This window comes from Xenopus laevis, chromosome 1S, assembly GCF_017654675.1.
Source record: "Xenopus laevis strain J_2021 chromosome 1S, Xenopus_laevis_v10.1, whole genome shotgun sequence".
Lineage (NCBI taxonomy): Eukaryota > Metazoa > Chordata > Amphibia > Anura > Pipidae > Xenopus > Xenopus laevis.
Genome location: NC_054372.1, coordinates 136,851,548 through 136,869,256, shown reverse-complemented (window position 1 = coordinate 136,869,256; position 17,709 = coordinate 136,851,548). Strand labels below are relative to the sequence as shown.

Below are 17,709 nucleotides of genomic sequence, written 5' to 3'. Positions count from 1 at the left end.
ATTTGTGTTCTTGAGACCCAATCTAGTTCCAAGTTCCTGAATCCTGAGATCCCATCTGGTTCCAAGTTCCTGAGTCCATTCCCTGTTCAGTGACCCCAGCCTTTTTCCTGCACTCCTGTCCCTCCCCCCCCTTGTCCTACTTATGTGGATTTCCTGTTTTTGACCTTTTGCCTATTCTTGGAAACCGTTTACCTGCTAACATACCCAACCTTTTGGTCTGATTACTGGACTCCGTTTCCATTAGCCGATTTGCTCTTATCACTAGCTTGTATATTTGTTTCAACGTGCACCAGTTCCTGTTTTGTTTTGTTTTTTTGCATTCAATTACTATGACTTCCCAGCTCAGTTCTGCCATTTACAGGTATATTCTACCTTGACTGAGATTATGTTTTAGCCATAGGCAGCAAAGCTTAGCTACTATGCCTTGCATTTAAGCTTTCTTTTCTAAGAACCCTTTCATACCATTTTGCCGCCATCAGTCTGTAAGGAGGCACAATGTGAACTGTTATTTAGTTAATGTATAATTAGTTTAGTCACTAGGTGGCAGTGCTTACTAAGTCTAACTGAAAGTTGTTGGTATTGAAGAGTGAATAAAGCATACAGGAACAGGAAATACAGTGGCCATTCTGGCAATGATAGAGGAAGGGACGGCAGTCTTTGTTAGGGAGAGGTTATGAAAAAAGTTTGTGCTGCTGTCTACCTGTTATGAAGGAGTCACATCAATAAACTACAACTGTTTAAGAGAAAGTCTTCCATACCTAGGGGCACATTTACTTAGGGTCGAATATCGAGGGTTAATTAACCCTCGATATTCAACCGTCAAAGTAAAATCCTTCGACTTCGAATATCGAAGTCGAAGGATTTAGCGCTATTCGTTCGATTAAATCCTTCGAATCAAAGATTCGAAGGATTTTAATTCATCGATCAAACGATTTTCCTAAGATCAGAAATTGGCTAGAAAGTCTATGGGGACCTTCCCCATAGGCTAGCATTGATGCTCGGTAGGTTTTAGGTGGCAAAGTAGGTGGTCGAAGTTTTTTTTAAAGAGACAGTACTTCGACTATCGAATGGTCAAATAGTCGAATGATTTTTAGTTTGAATCGTTCGAAGTCGTAGTCGAAGGTCGAAGTAGCCAATTCGATGGTCAAAGTAGCCAAAAAAATACTTCGAAATTCGAAGTATTTTTTATTCTGTTCCTTCACTCGAGCTAAGTAAATGTGCCCCCTGTCTTAAAGGACCAGTAACATCAAAAAATTAAATTGTTTTAAAGTAATAAAAATATAATGCAGTGTTCCCCTGCACTAGTAAAACTGCTGTGTTTGCTTCAGAAACATTACTATTGTTTATATAAATAAGCTGCTGTGTAGCCATGGGGGCAGCCATTCAAAGGAGAAAAGGCTCAAGTTACACAGCAGACAGCAGATAAGCTCTGTCTGTCTAATGGTGTTATCTGTTATCTATTATCTATCCTGTGCCATTTAGCCGTTTTTCAATTTCCGCCATTGATACACAGCAGCTTGTTTATATGAAGTATAGTAGTGTTTCTAAAGCAAACACATCCGTTTTACCAGTGCAGGGCAACACTACATGATATTTTCATTACTTTAAAACACTTTCAGTTTTTGTTGTTACTGTTCCTTTAAGGTTACACGTCTCTAGTGTTTCAGGATACAAAAGACTGATCTTTGCAAGATAAAAAAAAGGGAACTTCTCTTGACTTCTACATCCCCTCAACAACTTTTAATTGCCGTACTTTTGTAGATTTAATGGTTTTTACACTTGCTAAATTATGAAATAATCGTGAATTAAATATCTATATGAAGAATGTGTTTGGTTGCACTAAAAAGTATGATTCAAAGAAATGAACATCCATTAATAAGCCCCTTTGAGTCATGGGACAGATAATTAAATACATAACTGGGAAATCCAGGGGGGCTTCCTGGCAGGTCAATATTTTCCGAATGGTCAATAAAGCGATTAGTGCATTTGATTAATATGTCAAGTCTTCAGAATGAGTTCAGCTATTCAAAACAGTGACTGTTTATTCTGTCCTATGTGTCACCGCATTGTGAAGCCCCAGGAAGTTAAACTTAATGAATGCAAGTGTGCTGAACAGTTTGGAACAAATTGTTATCTGCATTGTCACAAATCAGTAACAATTATTACATCATAATTTCTATTACTGTCCCCAAATGTATTCTGTGTAAATGCATATACAGTGGCTTTTAAAGTAGGTGACTATTTGATATGCCTGCAGGAGTTTCCCCTTTATGGGTAAATCCCAGCTGGACTTCTTACAGAACCTACTTGCAATACTGTTAGCATGATGTCTTGTGAGGTTATACAAAGCTCTGATAGGCTAAAGTACTGTATACATCCCAACATCAACCTGAACTGCACTGATTTATCTGGAGTTTAGTAATCCAAGTTACTCCTGATCTGTGACCAACAAATCATTGATTAGCTTTTTCTCAGCCATTTGCTAATAGAACAGTGACATCAAACATTTGGTGGCCATGAGTTACAGCCCATGTGCAACATTACCCAGTGTATATACTGTAAATGAGCCCCATTGATGATTTGTGTTTAAAAGAAAATGGTACTGATTAGTGATGGGTGAATTTATTCGCCAGGTGCAAATTCGCGGCAAATTTGCGCGATTCGCCGCCAGCGAATAAATTCGCAAAATGCCCGCGAAAATTCGCGGTAAAAATTTGCCGGCGTCCAAATTTTTTTTCCCGAAAAATCGGAAAATCAAAAAAGGGCGCTGGCATTGAAAAAACTGGGCGTTTTGCGAATTTTTCGCCGTTTCGCGAATTTTGTTGCGAAATTCGCTAATTTTTCGGCGAATCAAAACGGCGCAAATTCGCCCATCACTAGTACTGATACAATTGCTACAAATGTGTCAGTCTCCAGTTTGCAGAGAATAAGTAGAATGTAATATTAAAAAAAAAAAAAAAGATTTATTTTCTGCTACATTAAGGGGCCAATTCATTAACTTCGAGTGAAGGATTCGAAGTAAAAAAACTTCAAATCGTTCGACCATTCGATAGTCGAAGTACTGTCTCTTTAAGAAAAAACTTCGACCCCCTAGTTTGCCACCTAAAAGCTACCGAACCCAATGTTAGCCTATGGGGAAGGTCCCCATAGGCTTGGCTATGTTTTTTTGGTCGAAGGATAATCCTTCGATCGTTGGATTAAAATCCTTCGAATCGTTCGATTCGAAGGATTTAATCGTTCGATCGAAGGATTATTCCTTCGATTGCGGTTTTTGAGCAAAATCCTTCGACTTCGATATTCAAAGTCGAAGGATTTTCATTCCCAGTCGAATATCGAGGGTTAATTAACCCTCGATATTCGACCCTTGATGAATTTGCCCCTAACAATACAAGAGCTAAGAACAAAAGCTGAAATAATATAATAGAATTTAATTACGGAATTTCTCTCCCATACAGAAGAAAATATAAGAATATTTATTAATTATTTTTTCAATACATTGTCTGCAGGTTTGGCTGTGCTAGCCTTCTTAATAGAAATATACAGTTAAATAAAATAGGAGTTCTAATATGGATTACAGTAACAATATAAGGTTCGTAAATAATAATACATGAATTTCAATATATGGTATCACACAGTAGGCACTGAGAATTTCTCATGACAGTGATATTCCCTAGCCTGAGCACCACCTCTGAACTCACAATTTATTCTTCTCACAGATACACAAACCTGCATGTTAAATCTCTCATTTCAGAGGATAACAGTAATTCCTTCTATTCCACACCTAAATTATTCATGTGACTCAATGAATAGTCTTTTCATCTGCTCTGTTACTCACTGGGATGTTGCTTATAAATTTCACACTCGCAATGAAAAGTAGGAAATAGAGATGAACTCAAATAGAGAAATTGTGTGGAAATCTAATGCCCAAAAATAATTGGTAAATAAAGTAAATCCGCTATAAAATACACATATTTAATTGTAAATGGTCCTTGCTGTTTTCTTATTCTTCATATTCTTCAGATATTTAAATTTTAACTGTATTGTTTTGACGTTATCAAGATTATACTTCAAAATATTATTGCTTTGCTCTAAACCAAATCAAATTCATTATGATAACCCATTAGCTTCTTGTTATGTATTTTTTGGCATTTGCCATAGTCAGTAGATCTGTTTTCAGTGGACTGATGGCTGGTTTTATGTACTCCTTTGAGATAGAAGGATGGCTTACAGTAGCAATAAGACATTATGCCCATTAATGAGACTAAATACACGTGCATTCAGTAAATGGACCAGGAAAAAATTATTAGCAAATTGAACATTTTTATGCAAATTAATGCTGTGCGCACATCTTTCTGTATGTTGTGTATTGAAGCAATTTATTCTGGCTCCTTTGCTATTGTATTAGTGATGCAAGTCCATACCTTTCTTTCATCTACTGGTTCATATGTGGAGTTGTACTTTTTCATAGCCTATGATGCCAAAAGCTTGAAAGCGATGTCGAAACTCGGTAAAACCTATTCGGTCTGGGTAACCTGTGGCCAACAGAAGTTTTAAAATTATACAACCTTCTGGAATGAAACATGGCTAAGAGACAAACTCTGAAAATAAAGCTAGCTTTCTTTGTACTTAGTTAAAAACAATATAGATGTCAATAGCTTGACATTTTCAGTGCAAAATTTGCCGCTGAATATTTCTAGAATGCAATAGTAGTTTAATCCATGATAAATGTTTTTCAAAGATTCTATACAAGTCAATTTCTTTGTCCCAGAGTAGGATTAATTACTAAATAATTAAGGAGCATTAGTTAGTAAATTAAAGCAGAAGTAGCTTTGGGACAAAAGTGTTTTCAAAAGAGTAAGGCTTTACTTAACAAAATTCAGATTTGTGTAATGTTACAGATCTTTTTCTACCACAAATAAGCTCGCATTTTAAAAAAGCATGAAAGTTTGGGAATAAGTTAATTAGTTTATCATGGAGGCTTATTTATTAAAGGTCGGATTGTAGTGGTTTTATTGGTTTCTAAAACCTGTCTAAACTAACAAACTCTAAAAACTACAACTGTGATAGAAATTATTAAAATGTCCTATTATAAAAAGTACAAACAAAGAAATGGATGAAAAATCAGAAAAAAATTGAATACCATGAAAACCTCTAAAAATCTGAGTTTTTCAAAAAAATTCATTTTCGATAGTGTTACTTGGCAAATTCACTAAGTTTTTGATTTTACTGACTGTTACCTCTATCACCAGACTTGCCTTCGCCCCCTCAGACCAGGCGAAGTGCAATAGAGTAGATAGGATTTTGTCAAAAAATTGTCCCAAAAAACACTGGTGTTTTTTCCTATTTAAAGGGTGATAGACTGAAAAAGATCGTAATTTTTTTGGGGGGTAACCTCCTTCCCCCCTACATTTGCTAACATATGGCACCTAAACTATACTGTGGGCACATGTGTAGGGCAATATAACAACTTTATATAATTTTATTATGGTTCCCTGGCCTTGTGTAGTGTAATGTATTTGCTGCAGCATATACAGCCATCGTACTTTAACTGCACGCCATATGCTAATTAGCCAATGCTAGTGTAACTTCGAACTGCTGAGCGTAATTTCGATGCCGTAATTTCATCAGCGTTCATTACCCTGTGCACAACTTCGGATCTTCGTGAATTAGCGTTGTCTAGGCGAATTTACGCCTGGCAAAGTGTTGAGATGTGCGCGAAGCTAGCGATGGCGAATTTTTAGTGGATCGATTCTTTGTATAACTTTAGAAATGGAGAATTATCAGGTGTGTATTTGGCCAGAGAAGACAACACTGGGAGCCTTCAGGATATGTAAGATAATATACTAGCAAAAAGATATATTGTTTTTCCTGCATTTCGATATGGAGCAAAAATGACTAAATAATACAAATAAATAGGTTTCCAAGAAAGAGTATTAAATTAAACTGATACCTGCATGTCCATGTAATAGATATCCTATTGAAAAGCATCTATTGTGGTTCTTACCTATCCTGCAGAGACGCATTGCATCTAATAGCTGAGAACCGACAAGCTGGATTCTTACAGAAGGGACATCAATACCAGCATTTATTGGATCTCCTGCTGTTGCTTTGCAGAATGGGGGGATTTTGCTTTCCTTGACATCCGTTCCCAGTCTTGGGACCATACAGTGTACAAAATGTATCTGGGACCGTTTAGCAAATGTATTAGAGTATCCTAAAGCAAATAGGAAAACAAAGACCAATTGTATTCCTAGAATCTAACACCCATTCTCCTCCTTGTTTAAAAGAAAGAAAATATAAAGGCCTCATTATGGCTGCACACTGTGTTCTAATTGAGTGTTTCATATTCTAGACACATGGCAATAATATCCAAGTTGAATTGAACTATCTCATCTTAGACTGAAGATAGAATTCAGTTGGATCAGCAGGAATATCTTAAGTTCACCACCAGCTTATTGCTTTGCCCTGCAGAATGCATTTTTAAATTGTCCCTGTTAAAGGGGAGCTCTGGTCACCCAAATCTCAATCAAAAAATACATAAGACATTTATCTAAAGGTTTAGGATTTTGTTTGTAGCTCTCCCACTTTAAAATAAGTAATTTTGGTAGCAGCGGATACATGTATACATTGTTGCGCAAACAACTTTTCCTTTGTCTGAATTTAATATAGGTTTTGCGAACCCGGAAACTGTTCCTACAGTGGAAGAAAGTTTGTGAATTTTATAGTTTGCGCCAGTGAGCAGTGAATGTAATAAAAGTTCATACTAAAAACATTGTTATGTTTGCTCCAAAAGATTACGACACCTTCAAGCACTTCTTAAAAGTGCAAAATTAAAATTTGCAATACAATAACAGTTTAAGGAAGAATATTACATTGCAAATGTGAATTTTTATTCTTAGTTGTGCAAATAGTTTTACTCTTTACATTCCTCCAAAAGTATGCTACACATTAAGCCATAAAATTGGTAAATAACATTTCAAAAACTGTCTTTAATGCATGCTCATTAAACATCTGTGGCAGCACAGCTCTTGTGTGAGTATTGAAGACAATGATAAAGCAGCACGGGTGAAAGATTGTCTTAGTACATCATAAACCTGTTGAGAAACAACCAGCCAGTTACCTTGGGGTTTCTCTGTGATAAATTACACAAAACCATAATAAAACCCAGTTGTGATCATATATCGCAGGCATAACATAGAACCGTCCTCCTGTGGCTTTCAAACATTCAAGCATTGTGCATCAATTTAGTAAGAAGAAAGATTATTTAATCTTTATTAAAACTGCAATAGTCAATAAATAAGCATTTGAAAGGTATCTGATTAAAGCCTGGGCATTGTTAGCCTATCCTCAGTTGATCAGTTCAGACAAATTATTTAAACACGCGGCATTCTGTTGCATCCTGTATGTGTCCTACGCCTCCTGTCAAGACATATTCTGGTTGATCAGTCAATCTAAGTGCTGTCCGATTATGGGTAAAGGCATTCAGTAGAAATCCAGTCTGCTTGTGCTGGGCATGTGGAGCCATCTTTGTTTTGAGATCACTAATTCATAATATTAATTTTAATGGAAAAGGGTTACTGTATATTTTGCTTCATTGGAATGATTTGCTGATACTGCTGATACCAGAATTTATAAATAGTAATCTCTTGGTTTGACTGAAAAAATAAAACATGTGTGCAAATGTGAATATTCTGTTGTGAAAAGAATATAAATATTTTGAATTAAAATGTTTATAATTGTTGGCTGGAGTTATGGTCTTTGGGTCTGGCCTGGTCTGCATCTCCATTTAACACCTACTACTGTTGCTAATGTCCATTTACCTGTTTCTTTGGGGCTTCCGCTAATGAGTGGAAAGAATTTTGTAAGAATGCTGCCTTGCCATGGGAAGGCTGGACCGGTAGAATATTTGCTTCCACATCATATATATAGAGAACTGGCTAAAAGATATACTACAAAGAGTGGTGGTAAATATAACATTTTCTAATTGGACCAGTGTTGTTAGTGGAGTACCACAGGGCTCTGTACTAGGTCCCTTGCTTTTCTTTTTTTTTTTTTTTTTAAATATTTTTATTTATGAAATTTTGTCATACAGCAGAATAATTGCAGAGTGTAAACAAGCATAGAAACGTTGCAGTGTACAGAGCTCAAAAGATATATCACAGTGGTGAGGACAATATAGTCAACAGTTAGAACCATAGCACAAGACTGGGGGTTCCCCAGTTGTAAAAATAGTAATCCCATATTGCCAATAGGACTATCATTCAAACTGGTGCTCTTTGAGAGCCAGGGGTACCCCTTAGCTTGCCAAAGTAAGTGCCAAAGTATAGTAAGAACTAGGGGAGCTGACACTGAGTCCGTACTCTAGGAGACTGTAAATGTGAATCTTGTAACAACCGACACAGAAGTAGTCCCCAGAACAAAAGTGCCGTTAGACAGATAAGTTTGGTGTACATAAACAATAACTCAAAAATCCAGAATAAAGTGTTAAACTAAGCAGGGAAATAACAATACAAATAAAAAGAAAATGAAAATAAAAAAAAACAAAGAATAAAGAGTGGTCAAACATACATAAGGTACTGACAGTGGGTGTCACATCTGGTACTTGACCCATTAAGACATCTCTTCATGGTGAGGGATAGAGGAGGGACCTGAGGCATTAAGTCTACAGCGGGTTAGGTGGGAGGGACCCACTAAATCTATATAACAGCCATGGCTGCCAAATTTTCGAGGTCCTTTGGGAATTCTCGGAAGCTAGACCAGTTAGCCTTTCATTCATATAAATCCAGTCTATTTTATTCTTAAACTGAGAAAAGTTAATAGCAGGAGATTTCCAAGCTTTGGCAATAGATTGTCTAGCAGCCAAGAATATGTGGTTTAGTAGTTTCAGTTTAATCTTTGGGAGGTACTCCAAGCAAGGCTTCCTGGGGGGCCTTTGGCAGGTTCAGGTGTAAAACCGAGAAGATAAGGTAATAGACCCTAACCCAAAACCTGACGACTTTCGGGCAGGTCCACCAGATGTGGGTCATAGTCCCTGGTGATGAACAGCCCCGGAAGCATTGGTTGTTAGAGCTATGATGGATTTTAGCTAGTCTAGCAGGGGTCAAGTACCATCTGAAAAGCACCTTGTATCCAGCTTCCTTAGTAATAGTATTAAGGGAACAATGATTCAAATTATCCCAGGCTTTCAGCCAATCATCCTCTGGAATGATGACACCTAGTTCCGTTTGCCAAGCTTTGATATATGACAGGTCAAGCAGATTAACCGGGGACACCATATTTCGGTATAACAGTGAAATAGTGCGCGGGGTTATGGTATTGTTGGTGCACCAACGCTCAAAATAGGTCTGGCTAGCTGAATCGGGAACTCTCAGGGTGCAAGCCTCCAGAGCCCAGTGTAATAGTTGGGTTGCCCTAAAATGAGGTCCCTTGCTTTTAAACTTGTTTATTAATGACCTGGAGGTGGGCATTGAAAGTACTGTTTCTATTTTTGCAGATGATACTAAATTGTGCAGAACTATAGGTTCCATGCAGGATGCTGCCACTTTGCAGAGTGTTGATGGAAAACTGGGCAGCAAACTGGAAAATGAGGTTCAATGTTGATAAATGCAAGGTTATGCACTTTGGCAAAAATAATATAAATACAAGTTATACACTAAATGGCAGTGTGTTGGGAGTTTCCTTAAATGAGAAGGATCTAGGGGTTTTTGTAGATAACAAGTTGTCTAATTCTGGGCAGTGTCATTCTGTGGCTACTAAAGCAAATAAAGTTCTGTCTTGCATAAAAAAGGGCATTAACTCAAGGGATGAAAACATAATTTTGCCTCTTTATAGGTCCCTGGTAAGGCCTCATCTGGAGTATGCAGTGCAGTTTTGGACTCCAGTCCTTAAGAGGGATATAAATGAGCTGGAGAGAGTGCAGAGACGAGCAACTAAACTGGTTAGAGGGATGGAAGACTTAAATTATGAGGGTAGACTGTCAAGGTTGGGGTTGTTTTCTCTGGGAAAAAAGGCGCTTGGACATGATTACACTTTACAAGTACATTAGAGTACATTATAGACAAATAGCAGGGGACCCTTTTACCCATAAAGTGGATCACCGTACCAGAGGCCACCCCTTTAGACTAGAAGAAAAGAACTTTCATTTGAAGCAACGTAGGGGGTTCTTCACAGAAAGGACAATGAGCTTGTGGAATGCACTGCCGGGTGATGTTGTGATGGCTGATTCAGTTAATGCCTTAAAGAATGTCTTGGATGCTTTTTTGGACAGACATAATATCAAAGGCTATTGTGATACTAAACTCTGTAGTTAGTAGGAATATATATAATTTGTGTGAAAGTAGGGAGGGGTGTGTGTATGGATGCTGGATTTTTATTTGGAGGGGTTGGACTTGATGGACTTTGTCTTTTTTCAACCCAATTTAACTATGTAACTATATAACTCTCATGTGTAATTATGTTGTATTTTGGCAAAAGGATGTTTGACAATTGATCGATACTTACCATCTGAAGTTTGATTTGGCCACAAACAGATCTTCGTCTTACTGCTGCAAAACTGCTGGCAAATGTTTTCCTCACACAGTTTATCCTCTCTAAAGCTTGCTGGGATTTTCCTTCCATGCCAGACACTGAGCGGCAGATCAGTGGAAACTTTACTCGAGGTGAAAATAAGTCCTTCACAAAGTCACTGCATGTAAGAAAATATTTTGCATGCTCTGAAAACGTGTTTCCAGCTTCTTCCTTGATCATACAGCACAGACCTTAACTGAAAATTATTTTTGGGTGGATAAACCATTTTTTTTCACTTGGGATTGGGATTACTGATGGTCAAATAAATTTGCCAGGCATGGATTTGCTGCAAATTTCCGCTTTTTGCCGCACACAAATGTTTTTACAAAACTGCTTTGAAAATTTACTTTAATGCATTTGGACAAAATAGTTGCATGTATAAAAATTGTCAAAATTATTTTGATGCCCATAGACTTCGATGTGTTGCGCAAATTATTCAGTGAAGCAAAATGGGACAGATTCGCCCATCACTAATTGGGATATTGTATAATCTTGAAAAGATAAATGATTAGGCCAAAACATGATGAGCCTTATTCTTGGGTATCAGCAGTAAAGGGTCATATACCCCCCAGGGTTCAATGAATAGGTCTTGTGCAATTCTTGTCTATTGCGTATTCTTTTAATTAGGACATTTTTTTTTTGCTATTTCTTGCTGTAAACAGGTCATCATTTGAAAATGAAACTAAAGCCACATTTTAGTTCCTAATTCCACAAACAAACCAAACAAACCAAGACAAACAAACCAGCATTGCACTGAAAAGCCCTCTATATAAATAAACGCCTCCCTTCACCCAGCTACATCTCATTACATCTTCTCAGTGGGCTGCTGATTTGTTTGATATTGCTCATTGGGACCAGGGAGTAGAATGTCACATTAGTTTCATTTTTAAAGTCTGCCCTGTTTAGATCAAGAAATATCCATAAATATATCCTAATAAAAGGCAAAAACCATGTTCAGCACAATCCCTATTCATTGCACCATTGTTGAAAAAGCGGTATTCTATCTCTTTAAAAACATTTAGGGGTTTTGTAGCAACCAGATAAATTTTGAGTCCTGTATCCTGTGACACCTTCAAGATATTTGTTTTGTACAGGCAGTAATTGCAGTGGAACAGTAAAATAGTTTATTTATAGTTGACTTCTGTATAGTTAGTACGTCAAGGAAATCTTTGCCCCTGTACATTTATATGTTATGGCTCTGCCAGTATTAACAGCCACCTACTGATCAAACTGGGCGTGTTTAATATACACTGTTGTGTTGATAATCCCTGGGGTTTATATTATCTTGTGAAATGGTTATGTTAAAATAAATTGACTCCATGATAATTGTTATGTGTGCAAAGGGATCTGTGATAATGTGACTGAGATATTGTGCCAGGATCATAAAAAAAGAAAGGGGAAAAAAGATTTTAAAGCCTCTGATAATCTTTTCTCTCCCACTGCAGGAATTAAAGACATTACTAAAACAAATGAACAAAATCTAATTGGCTCGCCTTATTTCATTGCAGGTTATATTGATTGAAGGTGTAAAGAGCATAATGTTCTGATTACATTTCAATTGAAATTGCATGTACCAGCTTTCTTGATAAAGCTATAAAATTCAGCTGTCTCAAAGTGAGTTTTAATGAAGCTAATCATTTGAGGCCTGACAGATTGAAGCCTAAAAGTATATGTGTCCCTCGGCCTGGGACACAATGCTCGATTTTGTTTTATCTAAATTTTACATGGTATATTGTTTCCAAAAAATGTTTTTCTAAGGTTGTATTTTAAATTCTTATTATAGGTGTGAATTGTGTATGGAGCGCAATGTTACAAGATCTTCGGAGGCTCATGGAAATGGCAGTTTAGGGCTTAGACCTACAGTACATCGGGCCTATTAATTACAGCAATGTAGTTTTTTGCATTTTTCATTGATTATATTAATTAGTTATGTAATTTCAATACTCTACAGCAGGGATCCCCAACCTTTAGAACCAATGAGCAACATTCAGAAGTAAAAGGAGTTGGGGAGCAACACTAGCATGAAAAATGTTCCTTGGGTGCCAAATAAGGGCTGTGATTGGCCATTTAGTAAACCCTATGTGGATTGACTACATTGAGGCTCTGTTTGGCAGTACACCTGTTTTTTATGCAGCCCAAACTTGCCTCCAAGCCTGGAATTTAAAAATCAGCTCCTGCTTTGAGGCCACTGGGAGCAACATCCAAGGGGTTGGAGAGCAACATGTTGCTCACAAGCTACTGGTTGGGGATCACTGCTCTACAGTATGGTATCAGGTGGGCCGATCTGCAGTGATACTATATTCTTTACCAGTGATCCCCAACCAGTAGCTCATGAGCAACATGTTGCTCTCCAACCCCTTGAATGTTGCTCACAGTGGTCTCAAAGCAGGTCCTTATTTTTCAATTCCAAGCTTGGAGGCAAGTTTTGGTTGTATAAAAAACAGATGTAATGCCAAACAGAGCCTCAATGTAGGTTGACAATCCAAATGGGGCTACCAAATGGCCAATCACAGCCCTTATTTGGCAGCCCAAGAACATTTTTCATGCATGTGTTGCTCCCCAACTCCTTTTACTTCTAAATGTTGCTCACAGGTTCAAAAGGTTGGGGATCCCTGTTCTATACAGTATTCCCACTACCTACAGAATATTTGTTTGCATACTTTGAAAGTAATAATTGTATGGTGTCTTTTTTTTTTTAATCCTCAAGACTAAAGACAAAGGGGGAAATTTACTAAAGGGCGAAGTGGCTAACGCTAGCGAAAATTCGCCAGCGTGACGTCATTTCGGCACTTTGCCGATTAATTAACGGGAGTGTGCATAATTACGATAGCGAAGAAGATAAACTGTAGCGCAACTTTGCACTCTAACGCCAGGCAAATTTTCACTCTGGCGAAAGATCGTTACTACGCAAATTCACTACATTTTTGCATTTAATGAACGTTACCTCTATCGCCAGACTTGCCTTCGCCACCTCAGACCAGGCAAAGTGTAATAGAGTATGCTGGCATCTTTTCCTTTTTACATGGTGAAAAAGATTGTAAATTTTTTTTGGATACCCTCTTTCCCCCCTACATTTCCTAACATATGGCACATAAACTATACACTGGGCTCATGTGTAGGGCAATATAACAACTCTATTTTCTTTTATTAAGGTTCCCTGGGCTTGTGTAGTGTACTGTATTTGCTGCAACATCCATTGAAATTTAACTTCCCGCCATATGCAAATTATCTAACGCTAGCGCAACTTCGCTATGCCTGCCATAGTAACGCTAGCGCAACTTCACAAGCATTCGGCGCTGGCGACTAAACTTTGTAACTTACTGAATTAGCGTTTTCTGAGCAAAGTTGCACCTGGTGAAGTGTGGTGAAGGTGGCAAACCCGCCGCTGGTGAATTTTTGCCCATTAGTGAATTTGCCCTATAGACTGTCTGGCACGATGAGAAAATTGTAAAACACATTGCAGTGATTGAATCAGCAAAATCACTAAATCACTAAAACATTGAAATTACCACAAGACAATAACCAATTACTATATGGTTAATGGCATGCTGGGTCATAAAATAGTAAATAAAATACCCCCTATTGCAAAAATATCACAGAAGAGTTCCATGACCATATAAAAGCACGAGGCTGAAGGTTGAGTGCTTTAATACAGGTTATGGAACTCTGAGGTTACTTCTAAGATGCTCAAGGTTACTCAAGATAATATGTTTAATTAAGAATAAATAAATAATGAGAACAAATTTAGAAATTTTGAAGCACAATCCAAAACTAGAGATTATGTTGGTCTTTACACACACATACACAAAGCAAAGGTATAAAAATTCTGAGATTTGAGACAAATGCAGCAAAAAATACCCAGTCTCAGATTAATTTGAATTTAAATTTTGTTCTCAATCCAAAATAAAATCTTAAAAAGGCAAATAAAAAACAACTGACAAGTTTTTTGTAGACAGCAGTGGGAGGTGTATTTTCAGCACTGAAGCTATATTATTTGTTATATAGTTCAAGATATTTCTTATATAGTTCTTTCAGATGCAATCTGTAAAAAAAAAAAACTTAAAGATCTTGTTTTTCTGATTTGAGTTGTTTTGTAAAAACAAAAAACTGGCAAAGTAGTGTGTTAAAGTAATGAAAAAATAATGTCATATAGCCCTGCATCGGTAAAACTGGTGTGTTTGCTTCAGAAACTCTACTATAGCTTATGTGACCAAGCTGCTGTGTAGCCATGGGGGCAGCCATTCATGCACAGGATACACAATAGATAACAGACAAGTTCTCAGGAATCACATTGTATACTTTAACGTACTGTATCTGTTATCTGCTGCATATTCTGTGCCTTTTCTCCTGTTTCAGCTTTGAATGACGCAACAGCTTGTTTATATAAACTGCAGTTGTGCTTCTGAAGCAAACACACCAGTTTTTACCAGTGCAAGGCAACACTACATAACTACATTTACTGTTTATTCCTTTAAAACACTTTCTTTTGTTGGTGTTACTGGTCCTTTTTTTTTTTTTTTTTTTACTGTTTTTGAAAAACAAAATTGGAAACTTGATGAATTGGCCTCCACGACACTGTTTTAATACCATTCTAATGTTAGGATAAATACAGCACAAAACTGAACCATTGTAAACAGTAAATCATTTTTCAGAATAAGGAGAACTTCATAAAAACCTCTATTGGGGAGAGTAATAAAAGTCACAAAGCAATTTAAAAATGCATTTTGCAGTCTTATATTTTTAATTACACAATTATTACATTGTGAATTTTAATTTTGCGAAGTGCTTTTTTAAAAAAAAGACCTACTGGAAAGTAGCTTTTTTGTTTGTCTTTGCTGAAATATAACAACTACTGCTGAACAGATTATTACATACACTGAACTGTTGCATAAATTACAAAATGCTAAATAGTTTTTCTCCTGACAGATGACTTGTGTGGAGATCACAAAACATAAATACCTGCAACTGATAAGTGTGTTAGCACTGCACATATTTTTTCAGTATTCTGCTAAATTTAAATAAAGGGGAAGTTCGTATTAAATGTTTTAAATTATTAGAGAAGGTACACAGAAAGTTCAGCAGCTTTTATCGGCTGCTTTATGAGGGCCGAGAAGACCCGAAAATTAAAGTGTTTTAAACACTTTAATAATAATAACATTTCCTGCAATGGGAAAACTGTTGTGTTTGCTTCAGAAAGACTGATATAGTATATATTAACAAGTCTTTAGTGTAGCCATCACGGCAGCCGTTCAAGCACAGGATACACAGTAGATAACAGAGACGTTCTGAAGAATTCCATTATGTAATATGAGCTTATCCGTGTTCTGCTATCCTGTGCCTTTTCTGCTTTTCCAGTCTGAATGGCTGCCCCGGTAGTTACACAATAGCTTGTTTATATATACTATAGTAGTGTTTCTAAAGCAAACACACCAGTTATACAAGTGCAGTGCAATAGTACATTATATTTTCATTACTTTAAAACACCTACATTTTTTGGTGTTACTGTTCCTTTAACTTTCATGGGTTTTCTTTAATCTATCATATTACAGTAACACCAAAAAATTTAAGTATTTTAAAGGAAGAACAATGTAATTTGCTGGTGCCCTGTGTTGTGTTTTCTTCACAACACAACTATAGTTTATATAAATAAGCTGCTGTGGAGCCATGGGGGCAGCCATTCAAGCACAGGATACACAATAGATAATAGATAAGTTCTGAAGAATACCATTGTATACTACAGAGCTTATCTGCTACACAGCAGCTTGTTTATATACAGTAAAGTATAGCAGAGTTTATGAAGTAAACACACAAGTTCCAGTGCAGCACAAAAAAAGGACATTACATTGTCATTCCTTTAAAACACTTTCATTGTTTGGTGGTACTCTTCCTTTAAGTTCTTATCTTTTGTATTACTTTTAGTGTAATTACCTACCCCTGTTTACATATTAGCTATAATCTGTCATTTACACCAAATAGCTATAGTCAACCAGAAGACCAACTGCAACTGTATATCAAATGATAAAGGCTCACAGAACTTATTTGAGGGCAATTTCATACAAAATCAGTCTTAAAATAGATTTACATTTTACGTGACACCCACATATATATAATAAAGTATCTCAGTTTTATTTGGATTGCATCTGTCTTGGATCCTAATCAAAGTCAATCAATCAGACATATTTGAATATGCAGTAAAAATGAGAACTAAAGTGTGACATTTATGATCACCATTCACTGGAGATTAATTTTCCCAGCAAAGTCTGACTACAGCTCATTGCAGTTAGTTCACTGAAACACCTATGTAAGATAACTTTTACACTCACCATATATAGATACATACACAAGACAAATACAGTCTTTATTAACTTGTCACCAAATGTACCACCAACCCTTTGGGTACTTTGAATTTTGCATGTTAATTTTAAATAAACGACAGTCTTTTAAGTCCATGTTAACATTTATCAGTGATGTAATACTTGCAGTGTCGGACTGGGACACCAGGGGCCCACCCAAAAACCTTAGACCAGGGCCCACCCAAAAACCTTGGACTAGGGGCCACTCTCAGTACTATTATTCTTCATCTCCTCAATCAACCTCTATTCTAGTCTGTTTTCTTTACATACTATAATCAATTATTCCATCTATTAAGCCTCTTTGTTCTCATAGAAAAAGGGAATGGTCATGAAATTGGCCAAAAGTTTAGCAGCATGAGGGCCCACTGACACCTTGGCCCACCGGGAGTTTTCCTGGGCCAGTCTGACACTGAATACTGGCTACTATGACGCCTCATAGCACTCACCATACTTATCTTCTCCTTTCATTTCAAACTAAGAACATAGGCGATCGAGAACATCATTATCAGTAGAACCTTGGATTAGAACTTCTTCATCAGGAATCCAGAGTAGACCCTTCTTCTCTTCCATCCGATTGCTGCTTTGCACATTGATCTGGCAGGTGGAAATATATATTTCTGTAATGTTCAGTTTCCATCTCAAATCAGAATATTGTTCTGTATAAAATAGCAGGAGAATGCTATATACAAATAAACAAATGTAACTAATTAAATGCACCAATATAAATATGTTAGATCTTCCCATTTCCAGATGGTAATTTTCCTACTTATGTTTTTGATTACAGCAAGAA

At 36.8% G+C, this 17,709-nt stretch overlaps 1 pseudogene; it reads right to left on the bottom strand.

Moving 5' to 3' along the window:
• LOC108705073 overlaps positions 1–17,709 on the bottom strand; it is a 260,667-nt pseudogene that overhangs the window by 164,142 nt on the left and 78,816 nt on the right.